The sequence below is a fragment of the Diabrotica virgifera genome, chromosome 1 (assembly GCF_917563875.1).
Source record: "Diabrotica virgifera virgifera chromosome 1, PGI_DIABVI_V3a".
NCBI classification, from domain to species: domain Eukaryota; kingdom Metazoa; phylum Arthropoda; class Insecta; order Coleoptera; family Chrysomelidae; genus Diabrotica; species Diabrotica virgifera.
In genome coordinates, this window is record NC_065443.1 from 91748999 (window position 1) to 91772219 (window position 23221).

The window sequence follows — 23221 nt, forward strand, 5'->3', positions numbered from 1 at the left end:
AGTAACAGTAGCTGGTAAGAAAATCTCCAATTTAAAATTTTCTGATGACACTACACTTATAGCAGCAAATGAGCAAGAAATGTTTATCTTCTGCGAAGAGTTGAGTACGAAAGCAATAGAGTTGGTCTGAAAATCAATAAAGCTAAGACAAAAATAATGGTGGTCGACATATTTGACACTATTCAACTGACTAACATATTACAGGAATACCAGATAGTAAACACCTTTGTCTATCTCGGGTCTAGTATAACTAACGATGGTAACTGTGAAGCAGAAGTTCGGAGACGTATTGGTATGGCAAAAAATGCGATGAGTCGCCTAACTAAAGTTTGGAAAGAAAGATCTATCTCTCAAAATATCAAGATGAGACTGGTGAATGCCCTTGTATTCTCAATATTTCTATACGGAGCAGAGACTTGGACTCTTCGCGCATGCGAGCGCCAAAAAATTGATGCCTTTGAGATGTGGTGCTGGAGAAGAATGCTGCGCATACCTTGGACAACTCATAGGACAAACGTTTCCATTCTAAACCAACTCAATATTAAAAAAAGACTGTCCACAATATGTCTGCAACGAACTCTACAATTCTTTGGTCTCGTAGTTCGCAGAGGTGACGACAGTTTGGAGAGATTAATTGTTTCTGGAAACGTTCCGGGGAGAAGATCAAGAGGACGATCACCAACTAGATGGTCTGACCAAATAAAGCATTCAGCTGGAAGCTCATTCTGCGAAGCTTCTAGAGCAGCTGAAGATAGAGACCAATGAGAACATTGTTAGGAATATTGGAAGAAATCACGATCCTCAGTAGTGGGGAAACGACAGGAGAGAGAGAATATGTAATTTAATTTGGTAGCACTAACACTAAGTTTTGTTCATACTTCTTGTAATTTTATTCCAAAAATAAATTGAATAATCCATGGATCTTATATCGGTGCCCTTAATTTACAGCTGTAAAAGAAGAACAAAAATGCTACAGGTATTTATCTTGTGATTGTAATAAAATAATTGTCTTTACAGGTAAAAAGTAGGATAAACACTCAAAATAAACATTTAATTTTCAAAACAAACAAAAGAAAAGTATTTCCATTTCGATAACCAAACCGAGGGAAATAAATTGGCCACATCCGTTTTCCAAAGAAATTTGCCAAGCAGAACGCTGAAAAAGCGGCCCTCAACAATCCGTTTACGCTATCGTTACCATCAATATCGAAGGTCCAAAAAGGCCCGAACAGGTGTCCATGTTCTCCGCTGCGAAAGTGGATCTCGGTGTATATATAAGGAATGTCATATCTTTCCATTACTACCCGCCATAAATAAGTAATGTCCACTAGAGAGACTAAATTACTATAGTTTATAACAAAAGAAGAACGTTGCGCCGCCGTGTTGCCGCGTTGTTGGTGTGCGAAGGGATTTTTCGTTTAATCCTCAGTCGCTCGCGGGCCTTTGGTGCGAAGGATAGGTTTAGCGCGATCGCGGCGGAATGAAATGTGACATTACGATATATTAATTCGTGGAAAGCCGGTCAACTGTTTGGCTGTGTTTTATGAGTTGGTGAAAAGCAGGTGAGTCTTTTGATGTCGCTTTTTGTTAAATTTTCCAACTGTCACTTCGTTGGTTGGCTTTGGGCACCTTTGACAAAGTTTGTTAAAATTACAAAATATTTTGGTAAACGTTTATGACACCTACATATGAAATGTTAATTCTAATTATTTTTTAATCAAATTTTTTTTATGGATATTTGAAACTCTTAAAAATTAATGTTTTATTTAATTTTAATTCTAAAAAACAATACATGCGTTCACCAATATCAACTTGGTGTTTTGTGATGTTATATTTCATTATTTTTGGTACATTGTATTGTAGAAGCAATTAATATTAGTCTGAAAACTACTACAAATTGAGGTTTTGTAACTTTTTTTAACATTTTTGCCCTCCTGACTTTTTTCTCTACTTGTCGAATCATCAACGCACGGTTTTAAAAACTCTTTGATAAAGGTGAAAATAATTTTTCACTGTCTTTTAGACTAAAAGCACTATTCAATGTTGGTAGTATATTATACATTTTACGTTGCTCTTCATATTTGGGACACTGCAGTAAACAATGTTTTAGAGTCAAGACACTTTTACCCACATCACAAAAAGGTTTATCAGCACTTTTTAGTAGGTAGTCATGTTTTACCGAGTATGACCAATTTGGAGGTTAGTTGTTCTCTTCTACTTTTTAATTTTAGGATTTTATGTTGGTTAATACCAACTTAGTTGGGGGATTGGTCCATGTGTCCTGCCATATTTTAGTAGCCTTTTCTTTAAAATCTGCTTTCAGGTCAGTGTGTACAGTGTGTAGGGATTTCATTGGAACATTAGGTGCATGTTTTACTATCTTGTCTACAATCTAGATATCTTCTATTCCAGTATGTGAGGGTGCCCAGAGAAAATTAACTTCAATATTCATATTTTCTGCAGGTTTTAAGTATTTTGTGTTTAACGAGAATATCGTGACTATGACTCATACAGAAGGGAAACCAATTCAGGCCTCTTAAACACATCGAAAGTGTAGTATCCTCATCATCTTATACACAAAATCTTTAAATCTAGAATCCATTGATATTACAATATAATTAAAAATTCAGCAAATAACAGACCTAATTCAAGTACTTGTTTAACCTTGCAAGTCATAAAAGTTTTATCTGAAGATAATATACATGTAACACATAAAGGATACAAATCTTTTATTATTTTTTCTTCTACATTTTTTGCTTTAGTGTATTCCAAATGTTCTTGTTATACCAGAATATTCACTTCTACGTGTATCTTTAATTCTCCTGCAAATGTTATAACAATGTTATTTCCATCTTCTCTTAACTGTCTTTTATTTAGTAAGTATTCTTCTTCATCTTTTACTGCAATTCTTTTGAAAGTATTAGATGCAAACCGATGTTGTTTTTTTAAGATTTAATAACGTTATAAAAGAAATAGTATATTAAGTATGGAGAACGGTAAGGGTTTAATACCGATCGAAGACAACTGTTTAAAGGAGGAGCGGAGCGACGACTCCAATTATTGTCTGAGATCGGTTACCCTTAACGTTCGATACTTATAACGTTTTTTGCACGATTGATACCATTATAAATTATAAAATTAAACATTTTCGTCATATTGACTAGTTTCATTCATTTTATCAAGATAGACACTTTGGTTGTTAGGTAGTAACTAGGGTGCATAACAACAACGGAGAATTGAGTTTTTATTTAGTTGTCAATAATTTTAAGTACACTTTTGATTATTATAAATTAAAATTAAGAGATTTTTTAACTCGACGGTAAGTGAATTACTTACCGTCGAGTTGGAGTACTTACCGTCGAGTTGGATTACTTACCGTCGAGTTGCTAGTAAATGTCACCTACTGACGTAAAATCTGTCACGGTAAACAGTCAAAAATGATCAATCGTGCAAAATAGTATATTAAGTATGGAGAACGGTAAGGGTTTTATACCGATCGAAGACAATTGTTTGGAGGAGGAGCGGAGTGACGACTCCAATTATTGTCTGAGATCGGTTACCCTTAACGTTCGACATGCTTATAACGTTTTTTGCACGACTGATACCATTATAAATTATAAAATTAAACATTTTCGTCATATTGACTAGTTTTATTCATTTTATCAAGATATATACTTTGGTTGTTAGGTAGTATCTAGGGTGCATAACAACAATGGAGAATTGAGTTTTTATTTAGTTGTCAATAATTTTAAGTACAATTTTGATTATTATAAATTAAAATATGAGCGAAAGTGAATTTGAAGAAATTGAACGGGCTTGGGAAGAAGGGTGTTCCGCAATTATTCCCGAGAAATCCAAAATCCGTTATCAAAATACCTACCAAAGTTTTAAAAAATAGTGCGAAGGCAAGAATTTAAGAATCGAAGAAAAGACTCTATTGGCATATTTCGTTCAAAGACATATGCAGTTGAAAGCTCCTGGAAGCCTTTGGGCAGAATATTCAATGATTAAATCCACCGTTTTTCTTTATGATGGCATTGATATTTCCAAGTTTTCAACTTTGATCGCGTATTTGAAGAGATAAAATGTTGGATACTACTAATGTATGCGATTCTGCAGGAGTTTCTGTTAGAAGTGAAACCACAGCTCAAACAAGTGGGATTTCATTAAATAATTTAACAAATTGTACCATAAGTTTCAATATTAATAAATAATTCGTTAGTTTTCTTTATTCTTTCAAAAAATAAATTAAACTTAAGAGATTTTTTAACTCGACGGTAAGTGAATTACTTACCGTCGAGTTGGAGTACTTACCGTCGAGTTGGATTACTTACCGTCGAGTTGCTAGTAAATGTCACCTACTGACGTAAAATCTGCCACGGTAAACAGTCAAAAATGATCAATCGTGCAAAAGTTATATTTTCCTCTACTACGATTTTCTATTTTTTTTTCGAAATACGTTCATAATTTTTTCTTTACCTTTTGTACTTTTTTTACCAATTTTTTTTGTTATTTATAAGCTTCATGATTTGCAATTGTTTTATTTGATACATATTTTTCCACTTACTCTTCTTAATTTGTATTTTCTTGTTTAATTTATTACCTTTACCAACCTATTTTTTGTTGGTTGTTTTTCTACTTCTTTAGCAAACCTGACAAGAATTGCTTTTACTTTATGCAATATTTAGTGTTCTAACGTTTTGTTGTCATCATCGACTATCCCCAATTCAACTTTCCACTCCAAAAGTTCATCGTAATTCTTAGCTGATTTTGTTTCTTAAAGTTATATTAATACATGATTAAGTTTATACGACTAAATAGCCTCTGATAGTTAATGGATTCGTCCGTTACTTGATGGGAGTTCATTTTATCTAACAATGAAACACTGAAAACTTTTGTTTTCTATACTTCCATAAAATTTATTATAACTATGTGATACAGCTGTTTCAGCATAGTGCCTTTCTCAAATGATTTAGTTTACTATGTGTTTGCCTTTTTAAAGTCTTTAACTGAACAGGTTGAAGCTGTTTGTCTCGAGTTGGTCATTCCGAATTATATCTCTATTTTTCAATTTATTAATTTCCATAGATTCTAATAGAGATAGCTTAAGGCACTTCATTAAAAGAATGATTATGATCTAGAAGGTGAAGTGCGTATGTAGAAGTGTCTGTTTTTCTATTGTTGAAAGCAGTTTTGTATTCTCCTATCCGTTTATCAAAGGTTCTACCAGTTTGACCGATATAAGTTTTCGAAAAGTCACCACAAGTTAGTTTGTAAACACCACTCTGTATTTGCATTCTCTTTCAGCTCTTATTGTTCTTAATATATTTGCTTAAGTTGTTGTTAGTTCTGAAAGCTGGTGTTATTCCTTTATTTTTATGTATTTTTGCTGTTATCTTGCCAGTATATATGATAGAGCAGAAGGTACTGGGTTCTTTGTGTGGTGGAGGATAGACTAATTTTAAGGCTTCCTTATGGAGTTTTTGGTATAAAATTTTGTTAATAGTTCGTTCGTTATAGCCGTTGTTTACTGCTATTTGCTTTATGATGTTCAGTTCTATCTCGAAGTTATTTTTTGACATGGGAATTTCTGTCAGTCTATGTATCATGCTATGGTAGGCTGCTAATTTGTGTTGTGTAGGATGGGATGATTAATTGTGTATAGTTGTGTCAGTATGGGTAGGTTTATGATATAGTAGGTTTATAATATAGTTATGTCAATATGCGTAGTCTCTGATAGAGTTTTGTTCAGTTTCATTTTCTTTTTTCCCTTTTTTCTTTTTAAATTCGACATCAAGTATACATTGGTCATTTCCCATCTCGGGTCCTCTTCTAACCTATAATTGCACTTGCACTTTTGCGGTTATTTTGCACTTGTTTTCGATTTTCTCTTTTTGTCAATATATCTTCTCCTCCACTGAGATTTACTCTAGTATACGAGTGTATTTATTTATGATTAAACATCGTACTAATTAGAGTAAGGTATTACATTGAGGTAATTATCCCATTAGGCAGTATTTCAATAGTCTTCTTATATTATCATTTCGGAATATTTTGTATTTACCTACTTTCCTATTGAAATTCTTGAGTACCTACCTACATAATTATGTACTCAAGGATTTCAAAGACTACAAGAAAAGACTAAGGGCCAATTTCTCATATCGAGTTCAACTCCAGTTTAACCTGAACTTCTAGTAAACGTCAGTTTAAAGTCAAAATCGTCTTTCTCAATTCGCACGTTCAACCGATGGCAGTTTAAACTTGAACGATGCTTGAACGGTGGAATTCGGCCGTTCAAATATTTCAGAACTCAGTTCAGATGATTTCATGGACTACTCATGCGTTGTATTAACACGAAACGCTGTCATAATATAAATATATCCTATTTTATTATATTAAGCCTAACGATAAACGATAACATTATTTTTATTTTTATAATATTTATTTATAATTATTAAAATGACTATTTGACAATAAATACTTAAAATTAACTTTATTCAAAAACAGCATAAAAAGGCAGTTCAAAATGGCGACAATTTTTTACCTTTTGCCATCTATTGGCATTTCTCGAAAGCTGTAGAACGAGCGCTGACATGAACGTGCAATGAGAAATGCATTCCAAACAAAACCTAAGATCACCCGTGAACCTGGTTCAGCTGAACCATAGATTACCGCAGGTATGAAAAATCGACCCTAAGTTTTGGAAAAAATTTACGAAGCCACTGAGGAGTTCAACAAGGTGATAAATTATAATATATTATATATTATTATTATACTATAATCTATACCTATTATATATTATACCGGGTGTCCACTTATATTTTCCCCCATTTTAACTGCCTATAACTTCTAAGCGGCTTAAGATAAAAATATGCGGTTTTCGCTGAAATGTTTTATTTTAGTAAAAGTTTTGTCCGAATGAATTGAATTTTTTATATCGCTTTCAAATACAAAATAAAAAATGGCGGATTTTTGAAAAAAACGTTGTTGACTTTTTTTAATGGAACACAGTATATTTTTTTTGTAACTTGAAAGAAAAGTCATTAACCTATCCAGCGATATAAAATCGGTTGACAAATCACTAAGTAATTAATTTTTAAAATGAGAGATGCAACGTGGATATCACATACCTAAATCTAATTTATATTATGTTATGTGATTTCCACATTTCAACTCTCATTTTAAAAATTAATTGCTCACTAATTTGACAACCGATTTTAAAAAATTTATATCGCCTGGATAGATAAGTGACCGTTTTTTCAAGTTACAAAAAATATACTGGGTGTTTTAATACAAAAAGTCAACAACGTTTTTTTTTCAAAAATCCGCCATTTTTTATTTAAAAACGATCATATACCTATCCAGCGATATAATTTTTTTTAAAATCGGTTGTCAAATGAGTGCGCAATTAATTTTTAAAATGAGAGATGCAATGTGGAAATCACATACCATGTGATATCCACGTTGCACCTCTCATTTTAAAAATTAATTACTCAGTGATTTGACAACCAATTTTGAAAAAATTTATATCGCTGGATAGGTGAATGTCCTGTCTTTCAATTTAAATATACTGGGTGTTCCATTAAAAAAAGTGAACAATATTTTTTTCAAAAATCCGCCATTTTTTTTCGTATTTGAAAGCGATATAAAATATTCAATCCACTCAGACAAAGCTTTTACTAAAATAAAACCTTTCAGCGAAAACCGCATATTTCTATCTGAAGCCCTTTATAAGTTATAGGCAATTAAAATGGGGGAAAATACAAGTGACAATCGGTATAATATTGCACTTTGTTAAACTCCTCAGTGGCTACTAACATTTTTTCCAAAACTTAGCTTTTTCTTGTAGTTTATATGAAAATTCAAAACTAATTACAATTAAAATAATATCAGTAATAGTCGGAGAGATAGAAGCGGATTTTGTGCGTGATAAGTAATATAGAAAAACTATACGGGGATATGTTGAATTAGTTGTGTACATGACTTTCACCAACGGCCGGAAACCAGAGTGGGGCCGAGGGTAGTTTTAAGGGGTCAAAGTCGCGGTCCTTATTATTTTTTTTGTGACGCTCATGATCGAGATAGTGCACAAAAATTTGGGAATAAATAGGTCATGACATTACTAAGTAAAATCCCCAGAGCCGGAAACCAGACTCCACCAGAATAAGTAGGTCATGACGTAACTAAGTAAAATCTCTAGGGGCGGAACGCTGCGTGGCCGACAAAGGGGTGGGTGTAGGGGTGAATATAAAAAATATAAAGGGTTTTTTGCGACGTTCGTGATTGAAATAGTGGACCAAAATTTGGGAATAAGTAGACCATGACATTACTAAGTAAAATCCCCAGAGCCGGAAACCAGACTGGGGGACGAGGGTAGTTATAAGGGTCAAAGTTGCAGTTTTTATTATTTTTTTATGTGACGCTCATGATCGGGATAGTGCACCAAAATTTGGGAATAAGTAGGTCATGACGTAACTAAGTAAAATCTCAAGGGGTGGCACGCTGCGTAGCCGACAAAGGGGTGGGGCAGGGGTGAATACAAAAATAATAAAGGGTTTCTTGTGACATTCGTGATTGAGAGAGTGCACCAAAATTTGGGAATAAGTAGACCATGAGATACCTAAGTAAAATCCTCAGAGCCGGAAACCCGAGGTGGGCGACGAGGGTAGTTATAAGGGGTCAAATTCGCCGTTTTTATTATTTTTTTGTGACGCTCATGTTTGAGACAGTGCACCAAAATTTGGAAATAAGTAGGTCATGAGGTAACTAAGTACAATCTCCAGGGGTGGAACGCTGCGTGGCCGATAAAGGGGTGGGGGTAGGTGTGAATATAAAAAATATAAGGAGTTTTTTGCAACAAGCTAGATTGAGATAGTGCACCAAAATTTGGGAATAAGTAGACCATAACTGAGATAAGTAAAATCCCCAGAGCTGGAAACCAGAGTTGGGGATGAGGGTAGTTTTAAGGGGTCAAAATCGCAGTGTGTATTATTTTTTTTTGTGACCCGGCACATTGGTCCCCCACGTAGCGTTCCGCCCCTGGAGATTTTACTTGGTAATGTCATAATCTATTTATTCCCAAATTTTGGTGAACTATCTCGATCACAAACGGCAAAAAAAACCCCATATATTTTTATACTCACCCCTGCCTACCATCCCTTTGTACCCCAAGCAGCGTTCCGCCCCTGGAGATTTTACTTAGTTACCTCATGACCTACTTACTCCCAAATTTTGCTGATCTCCATCATGAGCGTCACAAAAAAAAATTAAAACCGCGAATTTTACCCCTTATAACTACCCTCGTCTGCCACTCTGGTTTTCGGCTCTGGGGATTTTGCTTACTTATGTTATGGTCTGCTTAAACCCAAATTTTGGTGCACTATCTCAATCACGAACGTCGCAAAAAACCCCTTATATTTTTTAAATTCACCCCTACTCCCACCCCTTTGTCGGCCACGCAGCGTTCCGCCCCTAGAACTTTTACTTAGTTACGTCATGACCTACTTATTCCCAAATTTTGGTGCACCACCTTGATCAGGAGCGCCATAAAAAAAAATAAAAACCGCGACTTTAACCCCTTATAACTACCCTCAGCCCCCATTCTGGTTTCCGGGCGTTGGTGAAAGGAAAGTCATGTACACAACTAATTCAACATATCCCCGTATAGTTTTTTCATATTACTTATCACGCACAAAATCCGCTCCCAGCTCTTAGACTATACGTCTCGATATATTACATAAAATCAGATAGGTCTGGATCCCGCGTATGAAAAAAAAGTTGATTAATAGCAAGCTAAAAATTTGTTAATAGCTTAAGGGTGTTTAGTCGGACAAACTTTGATATATGGGAACACTGGAACAGGGGAAGTTTTAATTGTGGAACAGGTTAAAAATTTGGAACGGTCAGGCCACGAAAACGGCACATGTATTTTGTCCGACAGAACAGACTTAAACTCTCCGAACAGAGATTAAACTCTCATGCAAAAATCAGACTGCTATTTATCACCAAATGGGCGTTTTAATGAGTGGAACATGTAGAATATGTCAAATGACAGGAATTATGACAGGTGGTAAATAGCAGTCTGATATTTGCATGAGAGTTTAATCTCTGTTCGGAGAGTGTAAGTCTGTTCTGTCGGACAAAAAAAATGTGCCGTTTTCGTGGTCTGACCGTTTCAAATTTTTAACCTGTTCAACAATTAAAACTGCCCCTGTTACAGTGTTCCCATATATCAAAGTTTATCCGACTAGACACCTTTAAGCTATTAACAAATTTTCAGCTTGCTATTAATCAACTTTTTTTTTAATACGCGGGATCCAGACCTAAGATCAAATTTATGGTTTGGAAACAATTTACGCCATGTGATAATAGGTAGTGCGGGTTTGTAAAACCGGAGGGGAGATCAAACTCCTGAAACGGATTAGTCTTCCTTACACTGTATAAATAAAGAATAAGCATAATTGGTCTGTACATGGAAGCTTTAACGCGACTTGACTCTAGGTTTGACAACTAGGAACTACAAAATTGATTTTTAGTCGAGGAAATGAAGCTGAAAAAATGGCAAAACCTCGCAATTTTTTCGTCCAGCATCGATTTGTACAAAAATTTGGGATTAGGCTCACTACACCCTCTAGTTCATTTTCTATACTGAGCCGTTGTACGGTTTTGGTTTTTTAAGAGTGAAAGCTACCCCTAATTGTAAAAAATTATAAAATAACATTTTAAACTTTAATATTGTCAAAATTTGGTTCTTATTAGTTACATAATGATTGTTTTATGCTTTAAGATATACTATCATAATATTTCAACCCTTAAAACCACCCTTGTTGGAGCTATATATAAAAAATTTACTTTTCCTAAAAGAATAATTTCGGCTTGCATCGATTTACATAAAAATTTGAAATGAGGATCATCTCACCCTGTACTTCATATTATTCCATATCATGCTTAAGGGCGTTGATTATTTTTAGGGGTGTAAACTACCCCTTATTGTCAAAAATTATGTAAAAACATTGTAAACTTTAATATGGGTAAAATTTGGTTTTGATTGGTTAAATAATATTTATTCTATGCTTTAGGATAAACCATTTAGGATATCATAATATTTAAACCCTTAATGACATTACAGCTTTTATAAGTAGACATTTTAATAGATCTATACAGAAGAAATTAGTATTAAAGAATTACAAAAACATTTATTTACACAAAAATACGAATTTACAAATATGTACAAATACAAAATACAAATAGTTTTGTAGTCATCTTCCAGTATACGAACCGGTTCTGTGGTATTATTTGAAAATTATCCATAAGCGGACTATCCGAATTTTTCGAAAAAAAAAAAAAATTAGTTTTATAAACATAGCTTCTTCATTTTTGCCGATAAAAAGTTTTTTCAAAAATGACTTTGTAGGATTTTTGAAGAGTTATAAGACTGTGTAAACAAAATTCCGTAAGATCCCTTAGTTTTTAATGTGGGTGGGTTTAAAGGGCGCGAATAAGGGGGTGTTTGCTCGTAAATAGAGGTGTTAAACAGATATATCTCGCTAACTGTTCACTCTAATGAAAATCTATGCACAAGGGAATTTTAGTTATGAAAAAAGCTACAATTTAGTAGGCTATAATTTTTTTCGTATCTTCAGTATTTTCGGAGATATTTTGAAGCAAGGAATCTATCCACCCACCTATTGTTTGTAGATTTGGAGAAGGCATACGATACGGTACCTTTGAAAAAACTGTTTCAAACATTGACGAAGGTAGGTCTCAGTAGAGAGTATGTGGATGCTATCGCAAATATATACAAAAATGCAAGAAGTGTCGTTAAAGAAGGAAACTTTATATCTGAATCATTCCCTATATCAAAGGGGCTTAAACAAGGATGTTGTCTGTCTCTGACTTTATTTAAAATATATATTCAATCATCGCTAGAGCAGTGGAGGAAACAAGTATCCGGAATGGGAATAGACATAGGCAGTGGTAAATGTCAAACAACTTTGTTTTTTGCAGATGACCAGGTAGTCGTAGCGAATGATGAGGAAGACATGGACTACATGTTTAGAAAATCAAAGAAAGAATATGAAAAATGGGGCCTCAATATGAATATGTCAAAGACAGGGTATCTTAAAATAGGGAATGATGAAGAAGATCCAGAGTTAGAAATTAGAACCACGAAAAGATGTATTTAATGAATATAAATATCTCGGATCTATAATATCTAAAGAAGGCACTACCAAAAGAGACATCGAAAAGAGAACGCAGCAGGGCAAAAAAGCGGTAAACATTCTGAGCTCTCTACTGTGGTCTAAAGATATAAGGCAAGAAACGAAATTGACAATCTATCGTACCTTGGTAGAGCCTATTATGACTTATGGGGCAGAAGTTTGGCAGATGACAAAAAAAGATAGGAAAAGAATAGAAGTAGTAGAAATGGATTATCTAAGGAGAGCGTGTGGTATATCTAAAAAAGATCACATCAGGAATGAAGATATTAGAAGGAGGACACATACTGTATATTCCAGTGTAGATAAAATTGAAACTAGACAACTAGTGTGGTATGGTCACGTGAAACGAATGAATGAAGATATATGGCCAAAGAAAGCTTTAAATTACATACCACACCAAAGAAGAAGAAGGGGAAGGCCTTCAGTTGCCTGGGAAGAAAATGTACGGCACATCATGAAAGATAGAGCCATCAAAGAAGACGAATGGATGGACAGAAAACGATGACGGTCGAAATGCGAGAAGCGGCAGAGGCTGTAGGAACCTCGCTGACAGATAGATAGATTTTGAAGTAAAGGGTAAAAAATGGGAAATTCCAAAAAAATTATTTTTTATTAAACTCCAATTTTTCTAAAATTAGGCATTTTAGATAAGTCAAACTTCTTGGGTGTATTGATAATACAAATATAAAAGGAATTACAGAAAGGTGAAGACCACTTTTTAATTAGGGGGTAGTTAGGGAGTTGTTTTCACTGATTTTTTCATAGAGAAAAGCAAGTACCGACTTTTTTTTGATAATAAGTCGCTTAATTTTGAGGCTAGAAACTTTTAATTATTATTTTTTGAAAGGTCTAACTGTATGCTTGAAAAAAGATTAGTTAAGTTTTCCTCGAAAAAGGCAAAGTTTTTCCGTTATTTTACTTTGAATATTTCAAATTATGCATTTGACGAAAAAAGCTAACTTTTAACATGCCGCATCTTGGTTTGTATTGGTCTTAAAGATATTACAGAAAAAGAATTTGGTTTTTGTTACTAAAAAAGATACAATTTTGGTATCTACAGTTTTTTGATTAAATGCATATTTTTCGAGGTATTCTCAAAAAACCCTCTAAAAAAGTCGATTTTTTCATCGAAAAACTGTTACTTTCAAGCGCGAATAACTCGAAAAATATTAGTTTTACGAAGAAAATGTAAAAAACATTTTTTTCTTAGAATTACTTTTTACATCGATTTATATGGTTAAAATGTAATAAAAAATTCCCACCCCCGAGATGGGGTGGCAACCACCCCCAAGGTTTTAGCGTACAGCGGCATGATATAGAAAATGATCCTTGGACTATTCCCTACCTTCTGTGAAAATTTCAAGTAAATCCATGCTGGACGAAAAAATTGCGAGCTAAAATGCTTCATTTCCTCGACTATTTAGCTAACTACTCAGAGAAAGCTAGTTAAGACAATAATATCAAGTAGAGCTCTAAACGACAATTTTTTGTTTTCGCCCAATTCTCAACATTAAAAAAACGGTGAGGTTTTTATATTCTTTAATTTTTAGGTATTTTTTTACCAAAACTAATTGCTTTATGAATCTGACTATATTGATTTGAAGCTTCTTTAAAAAGTTATACAGACTGAATATCATCATGCACTCGCTCCTTTAGATTATAGCCCAAGGAATGACCGTTTTGGAGTATAATTTCCAGGGGCAACTCCGAATTGCATGAAAATTTGGATGTAGGTTCTACTTACCCTCCACTTCAAAGTTGAATTTGTACCGTTGGTTGCTTTTACTTGGGGGGTGACATTTACCCCTTCTCGGGGGTGAAAAACGCATGTTTAAAATGAGGCCGGAAATGGATAAACTGACTTATTTTAAGCACCTTTTGTTCTATAAAGTTTTTTACGTAAGTCAATACTTTTCGAGTTATTCGCGATTTAAAATGTTGATTGTTCGACAAAAAAATTACGTTTTCAGACCGTTTTTTCCAAATAACTGAAAAAGTAAATATTTTATCGAAAAAAATATTGTTAGTAAAAGTGTAGCCTATAAATAAACGAAAAAAATGATGTACAAGGAAAGTCTACAAATTGAGTAGAAGCAAAGTTGTAGCTCATGAAAAATACGTTCTTATTCGTCTAATTCCAAATCGAATAATTCAACGCGAAATCACCGAAGAAATAAGCGTTTTTCGGGAAAACCTTATTAACATTTTTAAAGTATCCAAAAAAGCTTATTATTTGTTTTTTACAAAAGTTTACAGCATCAAAAATTAACGAGTTACACTGGAAAAAAAAGTTGGCCCCTTTTTTTTTGGTAAAAAAAAATCGTGAAAACCTCCCCCTATTTAGCACCCTAAATGAAATTAATCGTTTGGCTTTACCATCTATTTTCACTGTATGTATATTGTTTATATGATCTGTAAGTTTGATTGGTTTGAAGGGCTTATTTTTGAAAACATTTGGTTTTATAGCAAAAAAACAATTTTCTAAAAATTTTTGAAAAATTTAATTTTTTCAAAATAACTTAAAAAGTATTAGTGATAAGAAAAATCTCAAGGTGTAAAAAAATATAGGTTTTGCTATTATAAATATGCTAGTTTATTTTGTTTCTCCGTAAGACAAAAATTGGTTAATATATGGCTGTTAAAAATTTGTATACATTCATGATTAGTGACCCATTCAAGCTTTCTCAATTATAACCCTTTCAAAAATAAACATTTTAAACCGGTGAGACTGACAGATCATATAAAAAATAAATAGGTAAGTAAATTGTTTGTAAAGCGGTAGCGATTAATTTCATTTGGGGAGCTAAACACGGCTAGATTTTCATGATTTTTTACAAAAAAAAAGAGAGCCAACTTTATTTTGAGCGTAATTCGCTTATTTTTAATGCTAAAACTTTTGTTAACAATTAAAACAAAGCTTTTTAAAAACACTTTAAAAAAGTTTAAAGGGGTTTTTCTCGAAAAACGCTTAATTTTTCGGTGATTTCACCTTGAAATATTCGATTTGGAACTAGACGAATAAGAACGTATTTTTCATGAGCTACAACTTTGTTTTTGTTTTATTGATAGACTTTACTGATACACCATTTTTTCGGGTTTTTTATAAAGTACACTTTTGCTAAGGATATTTTTTTCGATAAAATATTTACTTTTTGAGTTATTTGCGAAAATCCGTCTGAAAACGTAGTTTTTTTGTCGAAAAATCAACATTTTCAATGGCAAATAACTCGAAAAGTATTGACTTACTAAAAAACTCTATAGAACAAAAGTTGCTTAAAATCAGTCAATTTATGCATTTCCAGTCTTACCTTGAACGTATGTTTTTTCACCCCCGAGAAGGGGTGACTGTCACCTCCCAAGTAAAAGCAACCAACGTCACAATTTCAACTTTGAAGTGGAGGGTAATTAGAACCTAAATCCAAATTTTCATGCCATTCGGAGTTGCCCCTGAAAATTACACGGTATCGTCGAATTTCCCGTTCATTTACTGGGCTGTTAATTAAAACACATTATTTGATTGCATTTGGATCTCATTTAATTCACTAATTATTTCACCAGTTTTAAATTTCTGAGGACAATTGCTGGGTGTCTGTTATCTTTTTAGATTTTGTAATTTGGTGATAAGCTTAAAACACTCGCTCTGGAGCTTTATTTTAAAACGTTCTCCTGTGTGAAATGAACTTTTGACAGCATATGCAATACACAGATAACGTCGTTAAGAATCGGTTTTATTCCTGCGTGACAATTATCAAAATAAATTTTAAGAGTTTTTTATTTATTAAATCCATAGCCCCTATTTCTTATGCATTTAAATTTTAACATTATTACTAGTTAGTGACTAAAAAATATCCGTAATTAAATAAACGTTCTTAGCCGCTGGTTATTTTTTTAAGTCTAGAAGTTATATTTTTTACAGAGAGTTTCTTTTTAGAAGTTTATTTGGGTCAAACTTAGAGTGGCCCAAAAAATAATGGAACGGTCACAATTTACACTGATTCTCAGAGATATAATTAGAAAAGGGGAAATCAGAAGAAAGATAGGCGTCACAGATGTCATAGAGCGAGTAACATGGCTGAAGTGGAACATGGCTACATGGGCGGGCCATGTAGCCAGAATGAAAGACGAGAGGGACCCAAAAAATTACAGTGTGGAGACCACCAGCAGACAGAAGAAGTAGAGGTGGACCACTTACGCGATGGTCAGACGCCGTCAAAATGATTGCTGGGAATTGGTTGCACTAAGCCCAAGACCGACAAAACTGTAACAAATTTGGGGAGGCCTATTTTCAACCGTGGATCCAGAAGGCTGGATGATGATGATGATAAGTTATTTTCTAACTAACTGTTCCACCATTCCAATCTCTATTCTAATTCTCCCAGTATTCCCTACTAATACAATATCATCAGCATATACTAAATACCAAAACATGTTTTATTGTAATTCTTCTGTGTAATTTGTTTCATTACTACCATATACATTATACTGCTTATAAAAAGGCAGTCCACAATATTTCGGCAACGAATTCTTCAATTCTTCGGTTACGTGGTTTGAAGAGGTGACGATAATTTGGAGAGATTAATTGTTTCTGGAAATGTTCCGGGACGAAGATCAAGAGTATTACGGTTGAAAATTTAGTAGTAACGTTTGTTGAGTTTTGGTTGTTTATAACCGATTATTTTGTCCTTGGAGGATGTATAATTTGTATGTTTGGATGTATATGCTTTTTGTGTGAGTCAGTGAGAGAAGATTTTTGTTGTAGAGTTTTTGTTTTGAACGCCTTGTTAGCAAATCAACAACGTTCATTCTTTTCAATAAACATTTTTGAGAAAGCACTTGAAGCCTGGTCGGCGATTTGGATTCCCAGTTTTTTTAATTGAAATGGTACTTTTTCAATCCTTTGGTGGGATGTACTGGGAATTCTCTTATTGAGGTATCCGTTGGTGTGCTGGAAATTTGGGGCACGTAAAGATTTGTCTTGGAAAATCCTCTAGAGATTAATTCGATGTTTATTGATGGCCAGGCTGAGAGTCGTGTAATAGACCCTTTTGTATGTTAAAGGGTGTTCCGGTAGTACAAAATTTTATGTATTTATCGATCCTGTTTAAAGAAGTAATAGAAGTACATTTATTTACCAGATTTACATTTATTCAGTATATTGGAAATAATAAATTTGGCAGATTTATTTAGAAGTTCGATATTTGACGTGACATTTTGACAAAATTTAAGGAAGATTGCAGTGTGTTTATCCAGGCAAATGATTTTTTTTTTATTGAAGGAAATAAGGACGGTAATAGATTTTATTTTATTTTATGGGAGAAAACAAGAAAGAACAAGGTACAATTTAGATTGGGTTAAGGGGTCTAAAAAGGGGACTAAAATACAATGATTTTTATATTTATGTGAAGGAAACAGCTGGTTCTGGTTTATTTTTTTTTAATTAATTACTTACTTTTGTTCTTATAAACTATTGAAATCAAAATTAATATTTGTATGTAAAAAGGGACTTAAAATTTTGTTGACATTATATTCTCTATAGTTATCTAGTGTTTTATTTGAACTGTCATGTCTCATGCTCATCTAAATCAAACCAACTAATTAAAAATAATAATTCCGACTGAGAAATAGCTGTGGTACATTTTTGGCGGCCAACTTAAGGGGCTTTTCAACCACCCGAGATTTTTATTTTTTTTTAGATAGTTCAAGTAAGACATAGGTTACGTAGAGTTACAGAAGTTGAAAATTAATAATCAAAAGTTAAATGTACTTTTATTTAAAGTGAGGTAGAGGTTTTCTTGTCTTATTTTTTTTGTGTATTTTAATTTCTCTAAAAGAAAATGTCGTTTAAACTTGATGTTGACCGTTTGGTCAAAGACGAACTTGAAGTTGAGTTGCAAATGAGAGGTATTATTTTGACTAATTGTACGGTAGAAGAGTTAAAGAGTACTTTGCGTAGTTGCCTTGTTTTAGAAAAATTTGGCAAAATCCCTAACTTTGATTTACCTCCTGATATTCCTGCTGAGTTGACAAGTTGTGAAAATAAATTAAAAGAGATTCTGAATATTATTAATGCTTTTACAGGTACTGAAAACCAAATAAGAAGGATTGAGACTAAGTTTGCACATCTTTCAGGTAGATTGAACCGTATTCACAGTACAGACACTGATGAAATGTCAAAGCGTTCTGCATTGTTAAAGAAATTGATGGATTTGATAGGTGAATATACTACTAAGTCTAATGTTTTGAAAACTAGTAATGTTGTTTCTGTAGAGATGCCTACTGATCCTAATTTTTATCATCATATTGATTTATCAGGTCTTAATTTAAATGACCCTAATGGTAATTCTACCCCTACTCGAAATATTTCTGCACCGAATGTGAGTAACCAAACAAATCAAACTTCGAATTCAACAGTTAATCCCATTGTTTTCTTGCCATCTAATAGTGACTTTCCTTCAGAACCTGTATATAAGTGGGGAATTAAGTATTCTGGTAAACCACAAAATTTTTCTGTTTTTCTTGAAGAAGTTGAGGAGTATTGTAGGTCACGTAATGTAAATAAAATTCAGTTATTTTCTTGTGCTAGAGATTTATTTACTGGTAACGCTTTAGGTTTTTATAAATTGTATAGGAACTATGCTAGCAACTGGGATAGTTTAGTGAGCTTAATGAAGGAAGAATTTACCCTTTCTGCAGATGAGATCTGGCAGGATATTCTTCATACTACTCAGGAATCTAACGAATCTATTGGTATGTTTGTTGCCAAGATGACCAGTAAGTTCGAACAAATGCCAACACCAGTTCCGGACAGTTTAAAAATGCAGGTGTTACTTAAAAACATTTTACCTTTTTATCAGGAAAGATTAACTTTAGTCGAAGTAAAGAGTCCTTTTGATTTAATTGACTTGTGTCGAAAAATTGAGCAAACTCGAATTAATATTGAGTCGTTTAAGCCTTCTTCTAGTAGTAGAGCTAATTCTTCTCGTCATCACGTTGTACAAGAAGTAGAGGCGTTTGTACCTAAATGCTGGCGCTGTAATGAGTATGGTCACGTGGTTAAGGACTGTAAGAGGCCAAAACGTGTGTTTAGATGCTTTGGTTGTAACAAGGAAGGTTTTACTAAAAATACTTGTCCTCAATGTAATTCACAGAATCGTAACAATAATAATTCTAGAACTGGAAACAATTCTGGAAATAATTCGGGAAACGGCAACCGGAGATAGTGGACGACCGGGCTATCTCGAATCGGAACGGACAGTTAACGGTCGATAAGGAAGAAGGTAGTGATAATTTTTATTCATTTAAGTTAGTTTTAGATTATATTTTAGCACAGAGTAATGACAGTGAATGTCCTTATGTAGAAGTTGATATCTTAGGTAAGACAGTATTCGGTTTATTGGATTGTGGAGCCAATAAAGTTTTTGTAAATATGCCTACATGGGAGATTTTACGTAGTTTAGGTGTACATTTAAAAACTGTTCCAGATGGGTCTTGCAGAGTTGCGGATGGTAGTCAGAGTCCTTTATTAGGTGTAGCTTCGGTGCCTATAAAACTTCGTGATGTTGTTAAGGTAATTGATGTTTTCGTTTGGCCACAGTGTAGACACTCTTTAGTACTAGGTGTAGATTTCTGGGTGCGAATGGGTATTGTACCAGATTTACGAAAAGGAGAGTGGTTTTTCTCTTCGGAAGTTATGAGTGTTCCAGTGGTTAATTCGATACAATCGGAATCTGAACTTCTACCAGAGCAACGTAAACAGCTTAACGAACTCGTTGATTCTTATTTTTCTAGTATCGACCCAGACAAATTAACTTGTACTAATGTAGTTCAACACAAAATTGTAGTTAGTCAACAAGAACCAATCAAGCAGAGGTTTTATCCGGTATCACCAATTTAGCAGGGTATGATCAACAAGGAGCTGGAGAAAATGCTGAAGCTTGGTGTTGTCGAACAGTCACACAGCGGATGGTCTTCACCAGTGTTGCTGGTACCTAAAAAGAATGGGGAATGGCGTTTTTGCGTTGATTTTAGGAAAGTAAATCGTGTTACTGAGCGTGATGCTTATCCTTTACCCTATATAAATAGCATTTTAAGTAAGTTAGGTGGAGCTAGATATTTGTCAACAATGGACATTAAGAGTGCCTATTGGCAGGTGGGTCTTACTGAAGAGAGCAAGCAGTACACGGCGTTTACTGTGCCAGGGCGTGGACTTTTCCAGTATTGTCGTATGCCTTTCGGATTGCACAACGCTCCAGCTACGTTTCAAAGATTAGTAGATAATCTATTAGGTCCTGAACTCTCTGAGTATGTTTTTGTGTACTTAGATGATATATGTCTGGCTACGTCAACTTACGATAAACATGTCGAAGTCTTGACAGAAATCTTTGCCAGATTGAAAAAAGCCAATTTGACCCTTAATAAAGAAAAATGTTCTTTCTGTGTGTCAGAACTTAAATACTTGGGTTATGTTGTTAACTCTAGTGGTCTGTCTGTAGATCCGGCAAAAGTAGAGGCCATTGTGAATCTTCCACGACCCACCAATGTCACTGAAGTCAGAAGAGTCCTTGGAGTTATAGGATGGTATCGTAAGTTTGTAAATAGTTATTCAGATCTTATTTCACCTTTGTGTAGATTATTACAAAAGAACAAGAAGTTCGTTTGGGACAAAGCTTGTGAGGAAGCTTTTCAGAGTATTAAAGACGCTCTTGTCTCAGCACCTATTTTGTCTAGTCCTAATTTTGACAAACCTTTTTACGTACAAACTGATGCGTCAGCGTATGGTCTTGGAGCTGTCCTTACTCAAAAGTATGATGAAACTGAACATGTAATTTGTTATTTGTCTAGAACTCTAAATAGAGCCGAGAGAAACTATAGCAGTGTTGAGCGTGAATGCCTCTGTGTTTTGTGGGCGTGTGAAACTTTACGAGCTTATCTAGATGGTTATAAGTTCTACGTAATCACTGATTGCTACTCGTTGTTATGGTTGGACAATTTGAAGGACCCTCAAGGACGACTTGGTAGATGGGCCTTACGTCTGCAACAGTTTGACTATGAAGTACTGCATCGCAAAGGTAAGGATCACATAGTTCCTGACACCATTTCGCGAGCTTTAGAACTACCTGTTGATAGTGTACATATGATAAATTCTGTAGAAATAAGTAATGTTCAAGCAATAAACCCCGAATGTGACGAATATGATTTTTCTTCTACCAGTGATAAATGGTATAAGAAAATGTGTAATAATGTAAATAAAAATCCTTTAAAATTTGTCAGATGGAGACTAGCAAATAATAAGTTAAATAAGTATAAATATATTGATCAAGATTTTCCGAGTTTAAGAGATGATTGTGAAGATTGGAAACTTGTAGTTCCAAAAGATTTTCGAGATAAGATACTTCAGAGGTGTCATGATTCTTGTGTTTCAGGTCATTTAGGTATCTACAAAACATTTCATCGTGTATCTCGCCTTTTCTATTGGCCTTTTATGAAAATGGACATTACGAAATATATAAGGAAATGTGAGGTTTGTTTAAGGACGAAGCCTGAACAGAAAAGTCCTGCAGGACATATGGGACAGGCTGTCGAACCCACAAAACCTTGGGAGATCATCAGTATGGACTTATTTGGACCATTGCCCAGAAGTTCAGCTGGTAATACTTGGATTTTGGTAGTTACTGATAAGTTCAGTAAATTTCCTCTTTTATTCCCTCTGAGAAAGGCAACTGCCACTTCTATAAGTAAAATTTTAAAAGAAAATGTATTTCTTTTGTTTGGTGTTCCCAGAGTCTTAAAATGTGATAATGGAAGTCAGTTCAAAGGTAATGTTCTAAGATCTTTTTGTCAAGAGTTTGGAATCAGATTTCTTTTTACTCCAAATTTTACCCCTCATCCAAATCCTACTGAACGAATTAATCGTATCATGAAAACCATGTTGATGGCTTATGTTAAAGATAATCATAGGTTGTGGGATGTTAATTTACCTGAACTAGGTTGTGCTATTAGAACTGCCAAACATGAGGTGACAGGTCAAACACCATACTTCATTAATTTTGGTTGTGAGATGATGACTCATGGAAGTGAATATCATCTAAAAATAGGGAATGAAGAAAATAAACAACGTGTGTATGATCGTTCTAAAAATATGAATAGGTTGAGAGACTGGGTTAAGAAGCGGATTGATAAAGCTTCAGATAACACCAGAGAAAGATATAATTTAAGAAGAAGGGATGTTCATTTTAAGGAAAATGATTTAGTTTGGAAAAAGAACTATGTTCTTTCTGATAAAGCTAATTATTTTACATCTAAGTTTGCTGACAGATTTGTTGGACCTTTTAGAGTAAAGCGTAAGGTTGGTTATTGTACATGTGAATTAATAAATGATAATGGTAAGTCTATTGGTCACTGGCATGTGAAAGACTTGAAACCTCACCCACAGAACTCTGATAGCCACGTTGAATCGGATTCTGATGTAGATAGTGTAACATAGTATGTATTTTTAACAAGTTTCTTTGGGATTCAATTCAAAGAAACTTAATTTTCTTTCCGGAAGGAAAGGTGGAGTTATTACGGTTGAAAATTTAGTAGTAACGTTTGTTGAGTTTTGGTTGTTTATAACCGATTATTTTGTCCTTGGAGGATGTATAATTTGTATGTTTGGATGTATATGCTTTTTGTGTGAGTCAGTGAGAGAAGATTTTTGTTGTAGAGTTTTTGTTTTGAACGCCTTGTTAGCAAATCAACAACGTTCATTCTTTTCAATAAACATTTTTGAGAAAGCACTTGAAGCCTGGTCGGCGATTTGGATTCCCAGTTTTTTTAATTGAAATGGTACTTTTTCAATCCTTTGGTGGGATGTACTGGGAATTCTCTTATTGAGGTATCCGTTGGTGTGCTGGAAATTTGGGGCACGTAAAGATTTGTCTTGGAAAATCCTCTAGAGATTAATTCGATGTTTATTGATGGCCAGGCTGAGAGTCGTGTAATAGACCCTTTTGTATGTTAAA